This window comes from Spermophilus citellus (assembly GCF_964194105.1).
Source record: "Spermophilus citellus genome assembly, chromosome: 13".
NCBI lineage: Eukaryota > Metazoa > Chordata > Mammalia > Rodentia > Sciuridae > Spermophilus > Spermophilus citellus.
In genome coordinates, this window is record NC_138193.1 from 8,384,725 (window position 1) to 8,410,036 (window position 25,312).

At 44.4% G+C, this 25,312-nt stretch overlaps 1 protein-coding gene and 1 long non-coding RNA gene across 4 annotated transcripts in view; one reads left to right on the forward strand and one right to left on the reverse strand.

The window, feature by feature from the left end:
- The window catches only part of NCK2 (NCK adaptor protein 2), a 151,416-nt gene extending 144,683 nt beyond the window's left edge, over positions 1-6,733 (reverse strand). For all 3 annotated transcript variants that reach the window (XM_081264258.1, XM_081264259.1, XM_081264260.1), the window contains exon 1: positions 6,440-6,733. The gene's annotated coding sequence lies outside the window, so the exon portion shown is untranslated. The remainder of the gene's footprint in view (positions 1-6,439) is intronic.
- Positions 1-25,312, forward strand: part of LOC308632288 — an 827,867-nt gene that overhangs the window by 470,479 nt on the left and 332,076 nt on the right. The gene's annotated exons all lie outside the window — the stretch shown is intronic.

Here is a 25,312-nt window from a genome sequence, read left to right on the forward strand (position 1 = left end):
CTCAAAGTTTCAGTGGAGCCAACTGATCAGTGAGAAGCTGGTCCATTCACATGAATTAATTTATTTATTTATCGATGGATAACAAACCATGGATACACAGACTAATTAGAGCTTGAGAGAGAGCAGGCAGGAGGCACCTCTACTTCACGGAGCAGCAAACTGACCTGGGTCAGAAACACCCACACAGAGCTCCTGGGCATCTCATCAAACACCTTCATGCACACTCCAGGATGGGACACCCTGGGGACAAAGGCTGCTCAGTCCACCCCAGGCTCCATCCTCTCACTGTGCCCTTCATCCAGGGGCCAGGGAACCCCTTCCTTTCCACACAAAATCCAATACATTATCCAATAGTTCTGATGTCGTATCATGGTCCTCATGAAGGAAAAAAACAAACAAAATGAGTGTCCACAGGTGAGCCCACGTGTGGGGAGAAGCATCTGTAAGTGGAACTCAGTCAAGGCTTTTTCTCTCTCTAATCATTCTGCTTAACACCTGGAGCGCCAAGGCTCCCTGCCTGCCGTGGGGTTCTATGCCTGACTCTTAAAGAGTGGACAGGACTCCTCCTCCTGCTACACTGAACCATCCCTGGCAGGCGTCCCCAGATACACTGATTCCACACCCGGGTGATGAAAGCAATAGTACATCCTAAAATCAGCCAGGTGTAGGAATGCAGAGTTACACACTGTTACGGGCTGAACTTTTCCCCTCCAAATCAAATGCTGAAACCCTGCCTCCAGAAAACAATGCAGAGGTCCCTCAGTTTCACGGAGGATCCCTGAGGGTACCAAAATCTTCAGATGCTCAAGTTCCTTATATAAAATGGCATACAGTAATCGCATGTCACCTACACACACCCTCCCATATACTCTAATCATCTCTATATTACTTGTAATATATAATCCACGTAAATGTTACATAAATTATCTTGTATTGCCTAGGGAATAATGACCCAAAAAAGCCTGTACATATTCAGCACATTCACAAAATCCACAATTTTGATCTGTAGAGAGTTAATCCTCAGATGCGGGACCCACAATACAAAGGGTCAATCATATTTAGGGATAGAACACTTAAGAAGGTAATTAAGGCCAGGCACGGTGGCAGGTGCCTGTAATCCCAGCAGCTCAGGAGGCTGAGGCTGGAAGATTACAAGTTCAAAGCCAGCTTCAGCAACTTAGTGAGACTCTGTCTCAAAATAAAACATAAAAAGGGCTGGGGATGTGCCTTGGTAGTTAAGAGCCCCTGGGTTCAATCCCCATTACATAAAAAAATAAAAGAAGGTAATTAAGGTTAAATGAGGTCACACAGAGAAGAAAAGCTTTCTACGGACAAGGCAAGAAGAGGAGCCAGAATAAGAGCCCACATCAGACACCAACCTGCTGGCACCTTGATCTTGGACTTCCAGCCTCCAGAACTGTAAGAAAATAAATTCTTCAGCCCCCTAGTCTGTGGTATTCCATTATGGATAATACACCCACCCAACAGGAATAAGCACTCTTCAACAGGAAGTTTTCCAGGGTAACTCCAGCTTACAACAATGAAGCAAGGACACAAGTTCACTGAAAGTGTTTGTCTGCCTCCCCTCCAATGGCTCACCTTCAGATGATTCAACTCACACATAGGATCTGCTCCCATCAATACCTGCACACATCAGCAATAAGGCTAAGGTACACACCCAAGGGCTATGACGCTCTGCTCTGTCTAGTGCCTCATAAGAAAACAACTCTACCCAGCTAAATTCTGCTCTCCTCTTCTACTACCTGCTTGGCAGTGACAGAGCTCCAAGGGGAAGGACTTATACCTAAATTTAAGTCCTGTAATCCCTGGCACTGTCCTTGAGCCCCAGAATCCTGATCTAGAAATAAAGACTGGAGCCAACTTTGCCATGTTATCCAAAATATTAAATATGGTGGTGGGTGTGCAGAGTACTTTGTAAAGTATAAATTATCACAAAAACATTAGTATACATTATTTTCATCTCACTATGGCATTTTAGATCTTCACGAACAATTGGCCATAAAAAGCATTCTGTTTTCCAAAACTGTCTCAAAAGAAGAAACTGCAATTCAGGTTGAGCATCCCTTATCCAAAATGCTGGTGACCAGAAGTGTTTCTAATTTGTTTTTTGTTTTGTTTTTCTTTTTCCTAATTTTAGAATATATGCATATTCATACCTTGGAGATGTGACCCAAGTCTAAACATGAAACTCAATTGTTTCACATACACCTTATACATAGAGTATGAAGATAATTTTAAACCGCATTGTTAGTGTTCCTGCATTTTGACCACAACCTATCACATGAGGTCAGATGTGGAATTTTCCACTTGTGGCATCCTGTCCACATTTAGGCATTTCAGAAAGCTTTGGGTTTGGGGGCATTTCAGATTTCAGACTTTCAAACTAGGGATGTTCAACCTCTATTGAAATTTTAAGTGTACCTTCAGCTTCTTTTCTTAAAAGCATTACAACAGCAAATGAAGTGGGGAGACACTCAACAACTCGCAATGCTTTGCTCAGTTTCCAGTCCAGGCTGACATGCACAGACTAATCTACTGAAAAACCACACACTTTGCCAGCCCACCAGGTGGTTATGTAGTTGGATCGGTTTGGTTTGTTGCAGACAAAATGCAGGTGCATAATCCCAGGGACCCAAGAGAATGAGGTAGGAGGATCATGTGTTCAAAGCCAACCTCAGCAAAAGCGAGACACTAAGCAATTCAATGAGACTCTGTCTCTAAATAAAATACAAAATAGGGCTGGGGATATGGCTCAGTGGTCAAGTGTCCCTGAGTTCAATCCCTGGTGCCCCAAAACAAGAGGAAAACAAAAAATGCAGGTATGCAAAAAGATTATATAAAATCACCTTCAGGCTATGTGCGTAAGATGCATATGAAAAATAAATGAATTTCAGGGTTCTGTCTTGTTTTGGTTACATTTAGCTTTAAGACTACAAATGACTCATTTGACAGAGATTTTACCAAACAGAGAAACCATCGGACCATATTGTCCCACTGTCTGCACATCCTGGGGACCAAGACATCAGTGGTGGAACAGAGGTTTTAAGGTACAAGGATTCTGGAGATCTGTTATTACAAACATTATTGGCGTGCTGGGAACACATCGCCCCAGTAATCCAGGTTCAGATTCAATAAGTACATGTTGCACATCAACTGTGTATAAGGTATTACACTAAGTGGGAACACCTGTGGCTCTCAGAGGGCTTGGAACCTCCTAAAGAAAATACAAAGCCAAACAACCCATAGAAGAAAGTCACAAATGTCAAATCAAAGTGCTGTGAAGCTTCAAGAGCAAAGTCATCACCTCTAGCTGGGGAAGATTTGGTAAGATGTGGGGAAGAAGTGACCACTGGAAGCAGGAGAACTGGAGACACCCAGGGTGGGTGGAGCAAAGGAACCCCCAGGGAACACAAAGGCCAGTCTGGGACAGGGTCACCACTGTGACACCACCTTGAGACTGCCATGCCAATCAGAAGAACCCTTTCATTTCCATGGCTCCAGACTGAGAATCTGGAGGTAGGAACGGTTGTGCCACTGTGTCGTTGGTGTGTTATCAGATTAACTTGCTTACGTGGCACCTTCAGGGGAAAAAAAAAAAAAAAATTATGTTCAGGTGAAATGCAGTAAAAGAAAATGACTAAACTTTTAAACTGCACAACTAAAATGGCCTAAAAAAGTGACAGATTATTTTAACTATAACCACATACCTTTGATAACCTGTTGAAAACCTGCCTTGACCTCCTTCTGAGTTGCCTTAACTCAAGCATTTAACACACACCTTATCATTTTTAGCTTAGGCCCTTTGAAGTGTTTCCATCACTCATTTTAGGAATGAGAAAGAATTTGGAAGTGCCATCTGCAGTCCCTCCGGATGGGAAAACTAATTTCCTAAGCCTCTGGGGGAGCCGTCAGGGAGTTTCTACTTCATTTGAGAAAAGAAGTTAGCTTACTACTTTTTCCCAAACATCACTCACCACCCTCTCCTGCCGTTCTCGAGAGCAATCTTGAGTTCTTCAGTCATGAAGCTTTATTTTTAATGTCCAAAAGCCATTTCCACAAACCCTGTCTTCCTCAGGGCACACTGCAAGCCAGCTGGAGCCTTTAGAAGCATTTTCGTCTCACAGAGTATCACAGTCTGGTCTAGCCAGGGCAAACTCCGCTAATGCAAGCAGTCAAGGAAAGGACTCCAGGTCATTCTGGGCAATCAAGGAGTCTCAGGGCAGTCCGAAAGGTTATCCCGTCTGTGCACGCGACGCAAGATGATTTCGGGTGCGTTTAATATGGATGATAGCACATTTCTCAAATACTGTGTACCTAAGATCTGCTGTTTGTTGGAAAAGCACAGCAACCCCCAATGTAAATGACAGAAGGTGAAAATATGACAAGGCCAAATGGAGCAGGGATGAGGAAAATGTAAGGATGTAGCATTTAATAATACAAGATCCAAAGCCTTAAAAACTGACCACAACTGCTTCAAATGCACACTTCACAAGCCCCACCCATTTAAAAAGGATCCGTTTCTCCACAGTGGGCAGAGGGAGTTAGAGTAGACAATTTTCCAGGTGGCAGTTTGTGGCTCAGTTTCATCCTGTGTGTCATGATCAACCCCACTGTTGACAGAATGGAGCAGCTTAAGAAACTAAGTGCCAGGGAGAGGAAGTGAGTGGGCATCTCCACCAGCTTCCCGCTGCTTAGAGGTCTCAATTTCAGTCTCAGATGGCCACAGATCTGGCCACTTTCTTTAATCAAAACTACATTCAACTTCAAGGAGAGAAATATAAAGAAAGGATTTTCCTTCACAGTCTCTCGCTCACAAACAAGGATAACACCTGCTTCTTAGGGAATTCCTACTGCCAACGTGTAAAAACCTACACCCAGAACCCAAACGGGGTTAAATATCCTCTTTCTCCAATGTGTCCACTGACTACCATTCTCCTTCTATAAACGCCACACATGCTTCAAAATCCTGTTATTAATTCACCCGTTTTATCTCTGAACATTCTGTAAGTGAATTAAGGGTGTGTTCAGAAGCACAGTTAAGATCTGTTTTGATAAGTCAAAGCAGCCCAGGTTTGTTTTTTTTTTTTTTTTTTCCAGCCACTTCTAAGAGTTGAAAACCACTGTTGATAAAGGTATCAAAAGCAGGGACATGAAACACACCCAGAATTACTTTCATTTCTACACAAAATCCCTTCCAGAAGCTTGCACTGAACTGAGACAAGGAAGGGACTCCCCTACCTGTGGGGCCCTGGCAGTCCACGCCCACTGGCCTCTAGGTTTGGTTTCTTTGGGGGTCATTGCAGGAGCGGGCCTGCGATGTTTGAGGCCCCTCCAACCCCGACAGGGGCCTGCTCATCCCACTGAACACAAATTTGGCAGAATCGGCTTCAAACCTGTTGGCAAAATAAACAAAACCAAACGAGGGGAAACTGCCAGCCTCAATGGTCTGAAGTGGCCAGAGCCAACTCCAAACGCGGTCCTGCTTTGTCCCTGAAGCTATTTACAACACGGAGTTTTAAGTCAGGTGCCTGGTGTCCATTAACCAATGACCCCCAGCATCCCGAATCGTTATTGTCTACAAATTAAAGCGTTTTGCAAATTAAACCCCTCCACACAACGCCAAGCTAACCACGCTCAAAAGGGAGTCACCCTGGATGATTTAAAAACCACACAACAAACGCTTCCAGGAATACTTGGTGGTTAAATCGCCCTGAATAAACCAGGAGGACAGAGCGATGGGGAGAAACTTTGGTTCAGGTGACTTAAGAGTCTTGGAAATCCGAGGCAGGACGCAGAGGCTGAAACCCGGCACAAAAGCGCCCTTGGCTCGGCCCGCCAAGGCAAGAACCTCCTTTATGCGATGTGACGGTAGCTTTGTGCGGGATCATAAATAGTTCTAATAAACACAGTAAGTTCTCCCGGCCCACACCGGCCTCCCGAGTCCCGGCGCTGGGGCCCTGGGATCCTCGGCTATTCTTCCCAGGCACACGCGCCCGGACGACCCCGGCCACCACACCACACGGCCCCACGCCCACCCCGGGCTCGGTGTCCGCCGCCCGGCCTCAGGCCAGACGTGGCCTGCGTCCCTGGGGGTCTCCAGTCTGGGGCCCCGCAGCCCGCACCCCTGCCCAGGTCCCCGCCCGCGCCCTGGGTGGGCGCCCCCGCCCCCGTGCCATCTGGGAGAGTGGGGAGCCTGGAGGGGCGGGCAGGAAGGTGTGCAGCTGGAGGTACCCGGCAGTCTGCAGCCAGGGACGCCCAGGCCGCGACGGGGCCGAGGGCACCCGTGGGGCACAAGAGGACCGGCTCCCCCCAACCTCTTCCCGGGCGCGCCCCGGCCCGCGAGTCCCGCCGCGCTCCCAACTCTGCCGAACCGCCCCAAGTTTGCGGCCCCCGCCCCGCGCCTTCCAGCCACGCTTACCTCGCCGCGGGCCGCCCGCCGAGGCCGGAGGGCAGCGGCGCGGGTCCCGGGGCGGCGGCCGCGCTGCGCCCGCCCAGGCGCCGCTCTTTGTCTTGCGCGGCTCCCTCCTCCCGCCGCCGGGCGGACGCTGCCGGCCCGGGCGGACCCCGCCGGCCCGGGCGCCGCGAGCCTCTCCACTGCCGAGCCCTCCCCGCCGCCCGCCGCCCGCCGCCCGCTCGGCCGCGCGGCTCCGGCCTGATGATCCCGGCGGCGGCGGCGGCGGCGGCGGCGGCGGCGGCGACCCTCCCCCGGCGCAGCGCCCGCCCCCTCCGTGCGCTTCCTCCTCCTCCCGCGCTCCTCCCCGGCCGCGCCGTGACGCCGCCCAGGGGCCGGGCCAGGCGCCGCGCTGGGGGCGGGGGCTGGACCTACCTGGGGGCGCACCCCGGCGCCGCCGAGCCCCGCGGCCGGGCCCCAGAACGCGCACCCCAACAGCACCGGCTCTGGAACCGCTCGGCTCCAGCGGCACAGCGCGATTCGAGCGCCAAGGGAGAAAACGGTCCCCACTCCTGAACCTGCTCGCGCGGGGAGTGGGGGCAGGGTGGTGGGGACGAGAGTGAAAATGCAGGCGGCAACTTGCAGCCTGAGATGACTACCCGGAGATCTTTCCATCCTCTTTTTTTGTTTGTTTGATTTTCTTATCATGACGCGCTAGTTGTTTGGCCACGGTCCCCCTCCTGGAAGCCTTCCCACGGCACTTTGAGCAAAGCAGGCCTGTTGTCCATCAGAAAAGTGACTTACATAAAAATGTCACTTCCTCTCTGTAATTGCTTCTGGGTATTTTTATTTATCTGCCTTGCATCTATTTACTTTCCCAACCAGACACGTTTTTACTCCATCCTCCCTGATGGGGGCACTTCCTAAGAAGAGAGGAAACCCGACCTCCAGTGCCCCCTCCAGCCAGTGGGATCCTTGATTCTTGTTGCCTGCTCAAGGCAGAGTGGGAAGGCATTTAGGAGTCCTCTCTAATAGTGGGACCGCCTGCTCATGCAGCCTCGAGTGGTGGCCAACCTGTAAATAAACTTGAAAGATTAAACCCGGGAGGAAGGGGAAAGACACGTCTCCCTTTCACAAGCACATGAATCCAGATGTTTTTGTGTTGTTTTTTTTTTCTCCAATCTCCTTCCCATGTGGTTTCCCAAAGGAAACCCTAATACTCAAATGATTCTGATTTCCTGGTAGGATAGGCTGCATCCATGTTAGTGAAAATCCTTCCTAGGCTCCTAGCTGCTTCTTATTATTAAGGCAGTAATAATTCACCCAAGGTGACCAAGCAGTGTTATTTGATTGACTCATTACCTGCCACCTTCCAAAAGGAAGTACCCAAGAATGGGTAACCAGAGTTACTGTGTCTTTGTAGTCAGACTGTGAAATGTTTGACTATGGGCTTCCTGAACTGTGTAACCTCACACAGGTGTTTCTTAACCTTTCTAAAATTTATCAAATGAGGACATAAAATTTGCCTGTCTCCTATGTAAAGTACCTGGCATGCTGCCTGGTTGTAGCTCATCCTCCATGGCTCAGTAGGTGGAAGGAGGTACAGGACATTGAGAGAATCAGGTACTACTAGATCAGGAAATCTGACAGCCTCTTTCTCTGTTTTGACCTTGGGGACGGCGGGGGTGGGGTACCTCTGTTCATCCTTTTGTGCAATATCTTGCTTTTTGATAAGGAAAGCAGGATTCTAATCCATAGTCTGACCAGGTTTTAAATTAGTTTGCTCAATATAGGCAGAATAACACTGACCCCGTTTTTAACTTGTTTACTTTGTCAAACTGGAGTCAAGGTTCTTGAAATCCTCTTCCTTCTTTGATTCTTTGTAAAGTTACCAATTGTCATCCTGTATCTGAACTCTAGTCCATGCTCAATGTCTATCCTACCCTGACATTTCATTCTTATTGGGGGGGGGGGGGGCTAGGGATTGAATTTAGGGCCTCCCTGAGGAGCTGTGATTATAAGCATGTGTCACCATGCCAGGCTCTGATTCTCTTATATTTTCACTTACCTGTCTGTTTCCTCATAAGGAATAAGTTGTGGCCATTTACTTTTTTTCCTGATATGCACTTTCTGTGTGTGTGTGTGTGTGTGCGTGCGTGTGTGACTTGATCATCTGTTGTAGGCTCCTACTCTGGACTTCCCTAGAAGCTCGAAGTATTGTTGACTTGTTAAGTCTCCAGCTTACCTACACTCCCTGCAGGTCATCTCTTCTAGATCATCACATTCAAAAGAAAATTTTAATCTCCTTTCCAATCCAGCTTTTCATTCCGTAGTCTCTGACTTGACCCAAAGTCCACTTCTGCTCCCAGGAGAAACCTATTGGCCATCAGACCTCTTCCTTGCCTCTCTCACTTCTACCCGAGTGAAGGCAGGAGTGGACACTAGATGACTACAGAACCCCTGTCAATCCACTTCCATGATTCTAATTCCTTGTGATTCTTAAACATCGTTAACCATACCTTCCTTTTTGACTCCCATGCAACATCCTAACATATAACCTCATTCCTAGCAATACTGATGATGAAGCTTTGTTGAGTTCCTAGCAGCTGTCAGCTCTAATCCACTCACAATATTATTATCCCCATTTTACAGATGAAGAAAAGCAGGACAGGAAATGAAAGCGCTGGGGCACAACACCTTGTCCCTGCCTCTGTCTCTTCCTTGCATCCACTGGTCTCCCATTAATCACTCACTTCTTCCCATACCTCAACTTATGCTGGAGGTGAATGTCATCCTAAGCTTCCTAAAATCACTTCTATCTTGCCTCTCACACATACTTGCTCAAGAACTTCCCATGACTCCCCATTGTCCACCTCAAAGGTCCTTTTATGGCAGAAGCATGGAGCATTTGTTCCCAGGAAGGCTGAGGAATTTAGCCCTAAGATGCCTGCATTAATGTCCTGGGTCTGCCTTAACAAATTAAACTAGGTGATTTAAAACATATATTCTCTCAAAGTGTGGAAGCCAGAGTTGAAGCCAAGGTGCCAGACTCTCCAAAACTCTTGAGAATCCTCCCTGCCACTTTCAGCTTCTGGTGGCTCCAAGTATTTCTTGGCTTTTGGCACTAGCACTCCAATCACAGCCTCTGTCTTCATGTCCCTGGTCCCCTGTGTCCTCTCCCTTCTCTTCTTATAAATTCACAGAAATCCAGGATGACCTCATCCCAACATCCTTAACCCTTTTTCTAAACCAGGTCACAGTTTCCCAGTGAACATATCTTTGGGGCCACCATTCAACCCACTACAAGGTCCAACATGAGAGACATTTCTTTGAAGTCTATATTTCATCCAGTGATGTCTGCAGCATCTGTTTCTTCATGCTGCTTCATTCATGTGCCATTGTGTTACTATCCAAATGTCTTCAACAGCAGTATGGAAAGAGCAAAAAGTGTAGATGTTTTACCTAAAATCCAATTAATATTATAGCATATGATTCATTTTTTAAAGACCTCTAGAATTTAGTCCTGCCATAACGATCTCCTTTTTAACTGTGTACAATTTAAGCCATCTGTTTGGTCACTCTTCTCTCCTCACAGTGCCCCACTGAGTCCCCAAAATCTGTCTTAACCCTCAACCCAGTTAAGCATATCTGTATGTTTCCATGTGTAAGGCAGTAGAATATGCAATCCAGGATTCATTCGTTGTGTGCATTCACCAAAGAACACCGGAAGGTAGAAAGAGCAGTTAGCAGTTTGCCTTCCCCAGAGAATTAATAACCCAAACTGGAGTCAAGGGAATGGGTGTGAAAATGTTTTGGGAGAAATCAAGTGGGAAGATTCAAAAAGGATAAAATTAGCACACAAATAACAATAATCTGAAATTTAAATATGCAGAAGACCAAGCAAGACATATCCTGAGAATTGAGAGAGGCTTCCAGCTCTGTGTAAGGGCGTGGCGTTGGAAAGGGGACTTACGAGGCCACACAGTGGGAGGTGCTATAATTTGACTCCACATCCAGCTTCCTTCTTCATTTTAGAGAAGGCCCCGTTTGAACCCCAGAAGGGGGCAGGAGCTCCTGGTCTTTCCATTTCCAGGAGTCCTGTGAGAGAGAATGACCTGGGATTGGCCCATAGGACCCTCCACTCAAGTCTTTGAAACTGGAGAGGGTGACAAGGACAAGGGAGGGTTGGTTTCAATTGGCTGTGGCTGAAATGGTCCCAGCACTTCCCTAGAGCAGGAATTAACCTGTTTGGTTCTAATCTCTTCTACTTCATTGGAGCTCCTTGATATCCTTCCCTGAAACTCTTCTGTTCTGCTCAGGGTCACTTTCTCTTCTTATAGCCTCAAACCCAGAATGATACAGAGTGTAGGGTTTTGGAAGGTGGAGGCAGGAGGGAAATTCCCAATGAAGGGACTTTAGAACTCTGCAAAGAGAGGAAATAAATGAGGATTTCAGGGGAAGGGGAATGAATGGCCCTTTGCCTTCATGGAGCAGGGGATTCAGGGAGAGGATCCTGAGTAGAAGCAGCCAAGTGTGCACATATTCCAGGCTCAGCTGGCAGTCAGGAAAAATCTGGTGCATGCACCTGAAAATGACTGGAGGTAGGAAGAACAGGTATAAGTTTGGAACACTTAGTGAGAGATAAGCCAAACTAGGACAGAGGGAATGGATGGGCAAAAGGTTTAGGAGAAATGGAGAGGAAGAATTCAAAGGATTTGACAGAAGATTGGATGTGGGGGACGAAAGAGAAGAAAAACAGGAAGTTAAATATAACCCAAGACTTTGGATGTGGGTAACTGTAAAGCTAATAGTGCTAATATCAGAAATTAGTTGGTGAAAAATGAGCATATTTTGCTTTTGGATATGTGCTGAATTTACTGTTCATTACCAAGTCCCTATACAGAGAGAGCTCTACAGGAGGTACACAAATGAGCAAGCCACAGCTCCTGCCCTCAGGTGACTTTTTGCAAGAAAATTAGCTGTTACTGTTGTAAATATTCTATTGGAGTAATGAGCCCTCTTGCTCTTTAATTGTCTCATTCATCTTTGCATCAATATAAACACCCTGAGGGCAGGGACCACATCTGATTTTCATGTACAACCTCAAATCCCTTTCTTGTCTACCCAGGACCCAGTAGAGGCACTATAAATCTTTCCTGGTGGATGAAAATTCCACTCTCTCCTTAAAAGTTTGCCAATAGGGGCTTGTGAGCATTAGTGGAGAGACCTAAAGGGGGGACTTTGTGAACTCACTAAGAAGATTTTCAAAATAAATATTAGTAGACTTGCGGATGTTGGTATTTCCTTTCATCTACATTAGCAAAGGGGAAGTGGAAGAGTCACAAGAACGGTAATCAGGATGGCACAGTGATTTCTTACCCAAACTACTTTGACCTTCTTATTACCTCTTCATACTTAAGAGGGAGCAGGTTCAAAAATCGATGAACCCATTGCGTTAGCTTTTCATCTCTTTGATCAAAAAATCTGACACCTTAGAGGAGGAAAGGGGTCTTTTGGCTGATGGTCTCAGAGGTTCCAGTCTATAGTAGGGAAACTCCATTGATCCAGGTCAGAGGTGAGGCAGGTCATCATGGCAGAAGGCATGAAGGAGGAAAGCTGTTCAACTCATGGCAGCCAGGAAGCAGAGAGAGAGAGAGGGGGAGAGAGAGAGAGAGAGAGAGAGAGAGAGAGAGAGAGAGAAGAAGGGGCTGGGAAGAAGATAAACCCACTTGAGTTATTCCCCCAATGACCTACTTCCACCAACAACTAGGTCCCATTCCCAGCATGGACATTCAGCTGTCAATGGATTAATCCACTAATGAGGTCAGAGACTTCATGATCCAATCATTTCCTAAAAGCCCCACCTCTGAACACATGAGACTTTGAAGAACATTCCAGATCATAACATCCATCCCTCAGTGACTGGCAGGGTAAACATTTTTTTTTAAAAAAAAAATCACACTGTAGGATTGGGGGGGGGGGTAGCTCAATGTTAGAGTGTTTGCCTAGCATGCCTGAGGCCTTGGCCAAAAAAACACAGTTGCAAAGTGTTAAGTTCACTCAAGGCTTTCCACCCCAAAAGTGAAATGTCTTTTGCTTATCATTGATAAAATTCTCCTGCTTCCAATCAGGCCCTCACAATTATGCACTATTTGTTTAAATAAAGGGGGAAAAAGACAAAGTTGCACCAAAAAATTGAATGTAACAGGGTGAAAAGGAATGTAAGTGTACTCAGACATTAATGGATCTTTCAGTATGGTTTTTCCCAAAACATTTCTGATGGTAGTAGATGATATACATCATAACTCTAAAACTTGAAGGCTTGCTTTCTCTGAAAAATAAAAATGATCACAACTTAAATTGTTTTTGATTGTTGGCAGCAGGGGAGAATTTATTTCAGATAAAAGCAACTTTAAGAGAGCTCTATAACTTTAGAAAAGCTAAGAGGATTTTACTCAAATTTCCATTTTGAAATACCTTTGGCTGTACATCATGTATGAGACATTTCTGTTAGCTGCAATGAACTCCTGATTAATCAGAAGGCCTTAGGAAGGAGCTGTTCTGCTAAACGACATTTTCATATTAGTGAAGGATTAGCCAGAAAGTCCCTTCAACTGGAATGTAAAGCAAAATTTTAAAAATATATACATTCCAAACTGACAACTTATAAAGCGTAGAATAGTATGAAATGAGTCCTTTTTTGAGGATGGGGGCTTTTAATGCCTCAAAAGCATCACACTGAACATGCATACTTTTCTTACTGAAATGTATAGCAGATTGGGTGGAATTTACATGAAGTCAGAGCCATATGCTGAGATTATTTATTTATTTATTTGGTACCAGGGATTGAACCCAGGGGTACTTTACCACAGAGATACAGCTTCAATTCTATTGATTGATTGATTGATTGATTGACTGATTTTGAGACAGGGTCTCCCTAAGTTGCTTAGGGCCTCACTAAGTGGCTGAGACTGGCTTTGAACTTTTGATCCTTCTGCCTAAATCTCCTGAGCAGCTGGGATTACAGGCATGCACCACCAAGCCCAGCCTAAGATTACTTTTTAAAAAGAACAAAAAATCACTCGTTTGTCTGCATTTGCTACTCCCCCCCCACACACACACCCATAAAATAGTGAAGTGTTGCATAGAGACATTTCCATTGACTGAGGCTTCTAATGAGTCCAAGTCTAGTTATCCAGCCTGTTTTAAAAGGCAAAACTTCCCAACTATAAAGCAGTTCCCAACTGGAGCACTAGGGAATAGGATGGTGCATTTGTCACTGAAGAACAGATAACAGGAAAGTGAGCTTTGCAGCTCCGCGGCATGACCCTTTCTACTCTGCTGCAGGGGTAGGGGATTCCCTGCTCAGAGCAGCTTCTGCAAATTTGATGGAAAATTTCAAACTGGAAATTGGCTGGTTTAAGTCCTGATGCTGTGCAGTTTAATACCTGGTGGTCTTCCTGCTAGACAGCATTCCCCACATACATGTCTCTGACCTCTCTTTCCTCAGAGTTCCTCTTATTCTCTGAATATCTATGGGGCAAGTGACCCAAAATGCCCTGTTTTCTAGTAATTTATATGTTGATGATATTCCAAGATGAGAATGATGTCTTTGAATTCCCCAGAGTAACTTGCTGACATCGCATATAAAGTTAGAAGCTGATCATTATTTTTGAAGGAAAGGTGTAGAATAATAATAACTACTTAGAAACATCGATTTTAAATGAAAACATGTTTAGTACTATGAGTTGAGCATCTTGAATCTAAAAAAATCTCCAATCTAAAAGGCCCCCAATCCAAAACTTTTCAGCACCAACCTGATGTCACAAGTAGAAAATTCCATATCTGACCTCAAGTGGAGTCACAGTCAAAATCCAGGTGCATTGAAAATATAGTTTAAAATTATCTGTGTATAAGATGTAAATGAAGCACAATTGAATTGTGTGATTTGATTTAGATCCCATCCCTATGATAACTCATCATATATGTGCAAATATCCCAAAATTTGAAAATATGAATTCCTAAACACTCTGGTCCCAAGCATTTTGGATAAGGGATGCTCAACATGTGTCATTAGTTATCATTAACACTCTGGTTATTGATAGCCATCACTCATTGTGTTCTTCCACTTGCCAAGTACATTGTCAAATCATTACAGCCCAGTGAAGGATGCATAATAATCCCCATTTTATAGATAAGAAAACAGGTTAAAAACTTGAAACTTGCTTAAGGTCATAAAGTTAGCAAATGCTTTGTTATTTTTTTCTTTTTTTTCCCCCCATGATCTTGCATATGTAATATTTAGTTTACAAGATGTCTGATGACTACAGCCAAGAAAAATAAATTGCACTTATTTTATTATCCTACTTAAGTCACTTTTATGTTGAATTCTTAACAGTGTTACTGATTCTCCCCCATTTCTCACTGCTTTTGTTAAATGCATCTGGTGCTCATACTGGACCAGGGACTATGGGAGGAGGAAAGAGACAGATGTGGCAGGTGCTTTCACCTGCATGGACTTTAACCAGAGTAAAGCATACTGTTTGGGTAGAATGTTAGACTCCTCCAGCAGCTTAGCAAAATAACTCAGAATGAGGGCCTGGATCGCACAGAGCATGATTCTTCAGTTCTGTAAGTCAGAAATCAACACAGATTCCCAGGACTAGAATCAAGTGGTCAGCAGGGTTGGGTCACTCTGCTTCCATTCTGCAATCTCTCTCCCTCCAGCTGGGAAAGGTTTTCCTCCCTCAGGACTCATGGGATTCCAGTGGGCCCACCTGGAGGATCCAGAATTGCCCCCTTGTCTCAAGGCTCTAACTTACCTCTACAGATGCCCTTTGCTGTGTATGGTGACCTAGTCAGAGGTCTGGGGTTTAGGGTGGGAGCACCTTTGAAGGACTGTGTTTTCCTGGGACATTACTCATGGAACAGGCTCTAAATCCTGAAGGAATTTTGAGGAGGATTTGGGTCATAACCAGGATGTCACATGCTGAGGGTAGAGAGAAGGGAAAATCTGCTGGCCTGGGGGGGGGGGGGAATGGGGGAGGGAATGTGTGTGCTGTGTACATGGAAATGAGGGCTTTCTGCATCTCCTTGCCCCAAAACAAGCATCTTGGTTTAGGTGAACTGAGGACATTTTCTTTGCCCTCTTGGGCAAAGCCCACCTCCATTCAGGACTTACCCCACTTAAGAACCACTCAGAGGAGTTCGGGAAGCTCTTGGTTTCTCGAGCAAGGAAGTGACACAATTAAAAAGATATTTTGGATTCAACCACAAAATGACAGGAAATACATAGGACAGAGTACATGCCCAACTATATTAAGAATGCAATTAGCAAAAGCCAGACTGTGAGGACCCTAAAGGATAAAAGATCTGACTCCTTCCAGTAATACTGCTAACCAAAGTGAAGAAGAGATGGACGTGGAATCTACATGTTTAAAAGAGGTGAACACTTACATTAGCTACAGTTGGGAAAAATAAAAGACCCCAAATGCATTTTAAAAAAAAGCAGGCCAAAGTAAACAAGGAAATTAGGGATGTGTTATGGTTTGGATCTGGAATGTACCCCAGGGGTTCGGGTGTTGAAGGCTTGGTCCCCAATGCAGCAATGTTCAGAGGTGGGGCTCTGGAAGGTGACTGGATCACGCGGGCTCTGATCTCTACAATGGATCAGGCAGTTGAGGGGTTCATAGCTGATGGCATTCCTGGGTGGTGGTGGAAACTGTAGTTAGAGAAAGGAGGTCACTGATGGCATGCCTTGGAAGGGTATATCTTGTCCCTGCTTCTTCCCCCATCCACTTCCTGGCTGCCCTGAGATGAACAGCTTTGCCCTACCATACCCTTCCATCATGACATACTGTCTCACCTCAGGCCCAGAAACAATGGAGTCTAGCTGACCATGGACTGCAACTTCTGACACTATGAGCCAAAGTAATTCTTTCCTCCTTTAAGTTGATTTTCTCAGGTATTTTGTCATAGTTATGGAAAGCTGAATATCACAGGGTGTGTGCTCATATGTTTTGCCAAAAGTAAAAGAAAAGAGAGTTAACTTGATGGGAAGGAGAAGAGAGTTTGAGAAGTGACTTTTGAGACACTGGACAAAGGTTGTGGCTATAAGTGTATGTATTTGTCCATTTTTTTTTTCATTACTGTTGAAATATTGGAGGCTAAGTACTTACAAAAAGAGGAGTTTTATTTTGGTTCATGGTTCCAGTCCAAGATGAGGGGCCACGCCTTCTTTCTGTCAGAGTTCCAAGCTGGTCAGAGTATCCCACGGCAAAAGACAAGGAGCATGCCTGTGTGCCATCTGATCCCTGTCCCTCTTCTTATAAAGCCACCAAAACTCAATCATGGGGACTCCATCCTAATTACTTTAATTCTCCCAGTGGCCTCTAGACACCACAGTCAGGTTAAGTTTCCACCCTCTTAATATTTCATCATGTGGATTAAATTTCAACACATGAAACTTGAGGGTTATCTTCAAACCATATCCAAGCCACAGCAGGGTGTTGGCCTTCATTAAAACATACATTTATTTTAATGTGGCTTTCAGTAGGTATGCTATATGCCTCAATAGAAGTATTAAATGTTGATGTGTTGGGAAAATTGGTCAGGTGGTAGAATGCAGGCAGATGGGGGGACCCCAAGAGGCCACGGGTTGGGGTCCGATGTGACTGATGAACAGTGCCCACGTCACAGGAGAAACTGGCAGAAAAAGGGATGTGACTTGTGTAGATAACACTTGACAGGAGGAAGTGACTTGGCTACGTGTTGGGGCCCAACCAGGGGGGTGGGGTGTGTTCTGTCGTTCCAGAGGAAGCTTCCAACATGAAGACCTCCTGAGACCTGGCCCCTTGCTTGGCCACTCAGGTCTTGCTCTGTCTCCACAGCAGCTTTCTCAGATAGCCCGACCTGAGCTCCCAAGACAGAAGCCTTGCATATGAGCACTTTATGTGAGGGGTCGCCCAGAGAGAAATGAAGGACAGAATGTGCAAGGAATCAAAAGACATTTTAAGAACGTTCTCTCTGGACCTGGGTCCCACAGGGTCTCACTGACAGTGTTGCTCCTGAAGCCTTAGAGAGGAGCGCCAGTATTTTTTGTTTGGTTTTTCCTGATTTTTCTCGTTAGGATGTGAGTTCAGTAACAATCTGAGCATCCCTTTGGAGACGAAGAGATATTGCACCTTCCTCTTCACAGTTCCCGTGGCTATCAAATTGGCAGGTGAATCTTTTGTAACTGCTCAGAGTTATGGAAGAGAGGAGGATGAAATGGGTTCCCCTATCTCTCGTGGAGGTCCTGCAGAGGCTGCCTGGGGACTGCTTATTGGAGGCACTCATACCACATCTGTGTGCCCCATCCTGCTGATGCTGAGCTGTGACACGTTCTGGAAATGAACCGCCAGTTGGAGCCCCCCTATGGAAACTCAGTGGTCTTTCCCAGCCCTCTCCCCTGCCTTACTCCACCTTGTCTCTGTATACCAGGCCTCACCCTTTGTAACTGAGGCTGCCCTTCTCTTCCAAGCTACTCCTGAATGTCCTTTAAACCTGCTTTCCACAAGATGCACAAATCCCCAGTATGCTTTGCCTTACACCCCGAAACCTCTGAATCCCTGTGTTGTTTATAGAGGCAATCCCCCAATAAAATAGAACCTAGCAGGTGGCACTTGAACAAATTACCTTTCCTCTCCAGTTAGTCTGAGCAGAGTGGAGGAAATAACACTGCTGTTGAAGAAACTGGTCTAAAAACCCACGCTGACTGAATAAACACCTAAGTGGTGTAAAAGTAGATATCATTGTTTAACTCAGATTATTATAGCAGATGCTGTCAGTGCAGCCCCACCTCCTCCCTAAGGGTCACCAGCAATGCTGTTAGACAAGCCTCCCACTCCTTCCACGCCCATGGCTTCCTACTCTAGCCTTGGTGGCTCTTGCTGGAGCTTTCTCTGGTGGTGGAAGGGTGCCTGGCCCTCAGATGAGGACAGAGTAGAAATGCCAGCCGTTAAGCCCCAGGAATGACCCAACCAATGGGATGTGCATCTGTTGACGGGTACCCCAGCTTCTCCCCCTTTCAGTGGGGGAAGTTCTAAGATGTCTCTCCCAGGCTTTCCAGCAGCTCCCCACAGCTGAGACCTCCTGGTCACCTTCCTCTATCCCATCTCACCTCTCATGCCCCTCTGTGCTTCCTGGGACACCTGCTGGGTTAATTTGTTCGGACGTCAAGACCAACTACCACAGACTGGGGGGCTTAGAAAACAGACAGTTTCTTACAGTTGTTATCTTGAGGTTCTGGAGGTTGGAAGTCCAAGGTCAAGGTGTTGGCAGGGTTGGTTCCTTCCCAGGTCTTTCTCCTTGATTTGCAGATGGACATCCTGCTGTGTCCTCCCATGACCTTTCCTCTGTGCATACATCTCCCTGACGTCTCTTCCTCTTCATAGGAGGACGCCAGTCTTTCATTTAACTTTCATTACTTTAAAGGAGCTGTCTCCAAATACAGTCAGAGTAGAGGTTAGGGGCTTCAACATATGCATTTGGGTAGGTGTGTTTAGTCAATTTTCCATGATTGTAACCAAATACCTGAAACAATCAATCTAAACATAGGAAAAATATATTTTGTCTCACTGTTTTGGAAATTTGAGTCCATGATCTTTGGACCACCATTGCTTTGGGGCCTGCACATAATGTCAGAATCATAATTCACCTCATGGCAAGCAGGTGAAAGAGAGATTAAGAGAAAGGGACTGGGTCCCCCAATACCCACTTAGAGGACATGCCCCCAAAGACCTCCCACTACTCTCTACCTCCTATTTCCCAATAGTGTCATGGCTGGGGACCAACACATGGGTCTTTGGGGGACATTTATCCAAATCATAGTAGAGGAGGACCAATTTAGTTCCAAATGAATTGCTCTCACCAAATTCTTATTTCAGGGGTGAGAACTCAAATTCATATGGCCATACAGCAATCCAAAGTTGTTATAAAGAATACATAAACACACACATTTGGTTTGACACAGATGTTCTTCTCTGCATCAGAAGGTGCCATTGATATCCCAAGCCAGCTTCCCTGCAGCTTCAAATTGCATGACCTAGGAATAAAAGCAGGGCAGGCGTATGAGGGAGAGGCTTTCTCCTTAAAAGAATGCAAGGATCGATTCAAAGGTTTTGCTTTCTCTGCTCTCAGTTCCTTTCTGCTTCCCCGTTACCACTGTTCTTCACAAGAGCAGTTGGGTGTACAGCTCATCTTGACTGATGGGAAGAAATTCAGGAGATGACCCAGTGAGAGGTTTCCTATGATGGTTCTTTCTTCTTCTTTTTGAGAGGGTACTAGGGATGGCACTCAATCACTGAGCCACACCCCCAGCCCTATTTTGTATTTTCTTTAGAGACAGGGTCCCACTGAGTTGCTTAGGGCCTCACTTTTGCTGAGGCTGGCTTTGGACTCAAGATCCTCCTGTCTCAGCCTCTGGAGCCGCTGGGATTACAGGTATGTGCCACTGCACCCAACGTGGTGCTTTCTTGACACATTATCTAAACCAGTTCAGTGTTAGACCTTTCAGGTTCCTCCCAACATGAACACCTTCAGACCAGCTCTCATCTTCCCCCAAGAGTCACTATGGTGGTACCAGAACCAGTACATCTCCCAGTCTGGGTTCTGAACATACCTCACCTCTTGTACACATACAAGCTGCTATTTTTGAAATATATGTAATGCTGTGGTGATGAATAATAAAACACACATTTCATTTTTCAGGGTTACTGAATTAATTGTAGCTTTTACTCAAGTTTTTGGAGGTGCTCATGTAAAAAGAGCTCCTCCTACAAAACTTTGGAATCATTGTTCTCTGTAACCCAGAGATGAGTCTAATTCATATGACTCTCCTTGGGCAGGAACGAGGACCAGAATCTGTGACCTGCTTCCTGTTACAGCCCCTCCAAGTAGGGTCCTCCCTTGGAATTTGTCTGAGCCCATGGCTCTTCTGTTCTAGCCTCCCTTGTACCCTACTTCCTCTTCTCTGCCTTGCTCTATTCTGCAGACAATAATTTTCATTCTGTTCAGGCACATTTTCCCTCCTTTCCTTGATCAACACTTTTCTATATTCTTTACCCCTTCCTGTAATCACCATTTCATTAAAAAGCTGTCTGAACTCCATCCACGTGCGTCCCTGTCAGGCTTGAAGAACTTCATTTAAACGCAGAGATGAAGAATGAGACAAGAAAGATTCACTCGAATGTGTATTGATTTTGGGGTGGGGGGATACCAGGGATTGAACTCAGGGGCACTCAACCACTGAGCCACATCCCCAGCCCTATTTTGTATTTTTTATTTAGAGAAGGGTCTTGCTGAGTTGCTTAGTACCTCCCTTTTGCTGAGGCTGGCTTTGAACTTGTGATCCTCCTGCCTCAGCCTCCTGAACCACTGGGATTACAGGTGTGTCCCAATGCGCCCAGCTTGTATACTGATTCTTAATGGATAGCTGTCCTACTGTAGCTGGTGACTCTTGTGCCATCATATCCCTCCCCATGTGCCATTTCCTGCACACCAGCCTACTTTCTAATTGTCCCCACCTGAATCACTCTCAGGCCACTGTAGCTTCATCTACCTGAGTGCAGGGCAGAGTATAGGATTTTTAACCTCCCAGTACCATGTCTACCAAAGACTGATGGGAACTGATATAGACGGACACTCAGCTCTCTCCTCCTTCAGGTACCTCTGAAATGCAGATTTTCCACTAGCTGGCCCCAGAGGTAACTTAGGGGTGATATAAACCCATCAGGGGTTAAGATCCAGGTGTCCCCAGAACTCATCTGCTTCGTGACAAACCTTCAGTTGTCTCGCTTCTCTCTCACCTCTCCACTAATGACCTTTCCTGAGATTCCTTCCCAATTGACCCTGTTCAACTTCAGATTTTTTTCTCAGAAGTTGCTGAAGGGGAAAACCCCCATTAAGATGGCCTGGAAAGTTCTCTGCCCTTGTGTACTTTACACAATTTATTTCTAGATTAAAGGAGAATGTATTTTGGTGGGTGCCTAGCGCCGCTTGGATTTATAATTCCATTATTTGGAGTTGATATGTAAATAGCTGGGACTTGGATAGGCTGTTTTTGTGCCTCAGTTTCCTTATTTAAAAAAATAAAGGTTTGAACTACAGCAGTGATTTTCACAATGTAGAGTTCCTGTCGTACTCTTGAAGAATTCTCTAGACAAAAGCAAAATGTGAAAATGAAAGGCATTTATAAAATCATTCAAATTAAACTACAAAACTGCAGATAAAGGGAAAGAATACTCCTTTGGGTGATGAGAGGAAATTCTCCATAGATCTCTCATGTTTCTGCAAGTCTTATTAACAGGGAAACTAGGCAACTTTTTTTTCCCCTACTTTCTTTTCAAAAATGTTGTATAGTAAAGAGCCTTGGAAAATAGAGGTAGTGTCTCCCAAAAGTCTGCTGGTAGATTTGTGCGCTGTGTGACGTAATGATGTTTCTCTCCAGTCCAATTGTTGCGCAGGTTTATTTGCTTGTGGTCTATTATAAGAAAATCCAATTTCCCTGAGTCCTGGGTCCCTTAGTAGTGATATAAACCCTCTGAGTGCACAAGCATCTACCGGGGTCTCTCTGTGTTACCCCCATGGGACTCAGGAGGCAGCGAGAACCAAAGCAGAGGGGATGCTTACACTCTTTGCTGCACTGTGAGTACTAAAGCTCTTTGCCTCTGATTCGGGGATCTCATGTCTTCTACTCAACATTCATGATACTATGAGATGCTACTCTGAAGTCAAGATGTTTCTTGGTATTTCATGTTCAGAAAATATTACTGAATTCTTTTAGGCAGTACAAGAAATTCTGCCATTGGTTCTGCCAATACAATGTATTCTGAGAGGGGATTTGTATCATACGATGATCATCAAGATGGTTCAAATTAGAGTCGGAGTGCAGATCCAAGGTGGTGTGTGTGTGTGTGTGTGTGTGTGTGTGTGTGTATACCAGAAATTGAACTTAGGGCACTTAACCAATGAGCCATATCTCAGCCCTCTTTATTTTTTATTTGAGTCAGAATCTAGCCAAGTTGTTTAGGCCCTTGCTTAGCTGCTGAACTTTGAACTTGTGATCCTCTGCCTCAGCCTCCTGAGCTGCTGGGATTACAGGTATGCACCACCGTGCCCACCCAAGATTCTTATATAATTGGCTTGAAGTTTGAGAGTAAGAAAATCTTTACATTTCAAATAGGCAAGTGTGTGGATGTTGATGATTTCCCCATTTTGATTGTTTTTGTATATGTTCTTGAAGGAAAAGGGAAATTTATCACAGTAGAAAAGTCACCCCCAGACCTATTGAGAGATGAAAATTTCAAATGCTTAGGGCACAAATAAGACACCACACATAATTGTACTAAAATGTAGCAAGGTCTACATAATGAGCAACAGCATTAGTTTAAAAATATATATTCACATAAAAATCATTACCAGTATGTGCACAAGCAGTACATTTGCATAACAAGTTCTAGCTGCAAAATACAAAAAAAAAAGGCAACTTTAATTTTTAAGTGTTGGGTAATGTCATACAAATTGACAACTTTATTAAAGGACTGTCTTCTTCACATTGCAAACTTTTCAGCTATTTACAAAAATAAATGTGGTGATTTCTAGAATTTACTTTTGGTATTGAAGTTCTCTGGTCCTACTGAGGCATGGCTACTTCAAATGAGACCAAATATGACTGTTGTTAATAAAAGCCTCTTTAGTGAAAACTCTCAAATCTAACATGACATGACCTCATTGTTTTGCATATCTTGGTGATATTTTTAAATTTGGCTGTGTAAGGCCACTATGTTATCAGGTCTGCCATGACAGTTGAAATGTCAGCAATGAAACTGAAAGATTAAGTTCAGAGTCAACATGCAAAACAAAGAAAATTAGACTTCTTAGAAACTTGGAATTATGATCTTACTATACACTATATCACTGTGTCTGTTTTTTGTGTCTGTTTTATATTTTATATCATTCAAAGAAACACTTGAAAAGTATTTTCTGCCCAAAGATAACTAACATTGACTAAGGCATTTTACCTCAAACTTAACAACTACCAATTAAGGAAGAATAGCATTTTATATGATATTGTTAAATACAATTTGCCTTACTTATTTCTCTATCAAGTTTCTGTATTGGCTTAACTGATATCCATCTTAAATTACAAGATAAGCTGATTTTCAATCTCTTAACCGTTTAGAACTACTTCTTTTTGTGAATTACAATTGTTCCAATAATTGTACAACTACACTGAAAAAGGCCACATCTAATGTCCTTCAGTCCCAAGTTCCTAAATTTTGTATTCATATTAGTGTTCAGAAAGAATTGCCTTATGAGTAAGTTTTGTGAATTTTAATATATAAAATATATTTGTGCTAACAAAATATTATATTTTCTATTATGCATGTTGAAGCTAGACTTAAGATTTTATTGTTTTAAAAGCTTCTATGGGAAAAGAAGATTTTGAAAATCTGTAAACTAGTTAATTTTTAAGGTTCTCTCATTTCTAAAGACTTAGTTCCTCTAATTGGAATTTGAATCAAACGTCTATATTTTCGGAAAGACTGACATGTTATTCAAATTAGATGTACAGGTTGAACATCTTTAACCACAGATTCAAAATCCAAGTTCTTCAAAATCCAAAACTTTCTGAGCATTGACATGATACTAAAAAGGGAAAAGTCCACACGGGACCTCTTGTGATGACACACAGACCAAACACAGGTGCACAAGAAGGATAATAGATATAGACATCACCTCCAGGCTGTGTGGATAAGGTGTATATGAACAATATATTAATTTTGTGTATAGTCTTGGGTTCCATTCCCAAGAATATTAAGTGCAAATATTCCAAAATCCCCAAAATTCAAAAATCTGAAACACTTCTCTCTCTCTCTCTCTCTCTCTCTCTCTCTCTCTCACACACACACACACACACACACACACACATACACACACACATGTTTTTGCTTTGTTGCCTTAGCTTTACCTTCCCTGATGCAATCCAATTTCATTCTTGAGTCACTGACTAAATTTGAGGCACCAACTGTTCTGATTGTCCAGTTTGGAATGATCCTTCTGTTTTCCCTCCAGCCAGTTGTTTCGGGCCTCTGGTCTGGGTTCACTGTTCATCCATACTTTTGCTGAAATATGAATGTAATAATTTATATGTAAAAACAATCACAAAAATGGAAATCAGGTAATTTTGGTATTTTGTTGATTCTAATAGAAAGCTTTTTTTAAAAAAAAATATTCTTTAGTTTTAAATGGACACAGTATCTTTATTTATATGTGGTGTCGAGGATGGAACCCAGGGCCTCACGCATGCCAGGCGACTGCTCTACCACTGAGCCACAACTTCCACCCCCCTAATAAAAAGCTTATAGTGGAGTAACTGTTTAGAATTATTGACTGGGATGATATTTTAAAGTGTCCTTCAGCAATATGAAAATGTCTGCAAGAAAGCAAGACTCAGAGAAAATCTTATTTCATACAGTTGACCCCTGATCATGGTACTGAGTCCTTCTGATATGAATTATCTCCTGATATGTAATAAATCACTCCAAGATTTAGTATTTAAAGCAACACACCTGCATTATCTCAGAGTTTCTAAGGATCAGAATTCTTCATATACCCTCATCAGGGGCCTGTGGGTCTGGTTTTCTTGGCTTTGGGTGTGGACTCACCTGAAGGCTCTACTGAGGGAGGGACCTGCTTTTATGCTGACCCTTGGGAGTGTTGGCAGGATTCAGTCTCACATAAGCTGTTGAACCGAGCATGTCAGCTCTTCAGTAGCTATTCATTAGGGGCCTTCCTTAATTCCTCTCCATGTGGCTTCTCAATGGATTAGATCACAAGATGCCGTCTGACTTCCCTCAG